A 1285-nucleotide genomic window follows, 5' to 3' on the forward strand; every position below is an offset into this window, starting at 1 on the left:
TTGTCCAACTCTTTGATGCATAACAAGTGATTGCAAAACCCATGGCCTGTATCAGCCGGACCTTAGTTTCCAGAGTGACACCATTGCTCTTGAGTACTTTAGAGAGGTCCCTAACAGAGGCGACTCCGGCAATGGCTTCTGACACATCTACAGGTACGAAGCCCCAAAGCAGAGCCAAAAACGGTGGGGCCCAAGGACCTCAGGCCCTCAGGCCAAGAAGAAAAACACAATCTATACAGGAGTTCTACAGGACACAGCACCTTCCCTTCAGAGACAGTACAACTAAACTTAAGAGACACTGGACACAGAAAAAAATAATTGTCAGCAGTTGACGTGTTTGGAATCACAGGAGCCAAGAAAGCTTCAGATACAAGCTGTCAGGTCATGGGTCGGACAAGGGGAGATGAATTCTGAAGGCATTTGGTACAAGTGAAGGGGTATCCTGGTGGAGGGTGGAGCTGGGAAATAAGTGGGTCAAGGCACTGGGCTAAGGGCAGGGACTACACTGTAACTAATGGTTAACTGCACAATGAGGGATTTATCTTTCACTGCTCCACAAATTACCGTCTGTCAGATACTCCTAAACATTCAGATTAAGACAGACTAGGAAGAAGGATTAGCCATCCACTTCTGAAATAGCAGGCCTCTGAAAACCCTATGTATGGTTTGTATTATTTTAATAATTTTTCCCCTACTGGCTCATTGCAGAAATTTGTTTAATGGTTTAGGAATGTGTACACTCTGGCTCTGCTAAGGTTTTCAAAAAGTCAACTTTGAGTATTTTAAAACATAGATTTGATATAAAGATTCATACATTCATAAATAGGTAACATGAAAAATTTCCAAATGCAAATGGCATCGTTGGGCAGGCTGGTCCCTCCCCCTGACAGCAGCTCATGTGTGGCCAGGGGCAGCAGTTCAGGCTGGACAGGTATGGCCCAGGCAGTCCTCTCAGGGAAGAGTAACCAACTTCAGTCTGAATCAGGAGCTTCCCCCACCTCCACACTTGCTGGGGCCTGTGCCCTTGGAGCCAAAGCCCCTTTCTGAGAAGACAGAGGCTTCCCAGAATTCAATTCCTTCTAGGAGTCTCGACTTCAAGTCCCTGGGCCAGAGCCTTTCCCTCAGGTGACCTTCTCCCACAGTCCTGGTGACTGCCAGACAGTGTCCGGCTCCCCTAGCCACCACCTGCTTCAGCTCTTGGGCAATTTCTTTCTTTTTAAAAAAAATTGTTTTATTCATTTTAATGAACATTTACAGAGATTGGATTTCCATTCATTCCTTGTTG

Source organism: Elephantulus edwardii, unplaced genomic scaffold (genome assembly GCF_000299155.1).
Source record: "Elephantulus edwardii isolate Elephantulus edwardi_28Jun2011 unplaced genomic scaffold, EleEdw1.0 scaffold00302, whole genome shotgun sequence".
NCBI classification, from domain to species: Eukaryota; Metazoa; Chordata; class Mammalia; order Macroscelidea; family Macroscelididae; genus Elephantulus; species Elephantulus edwardii.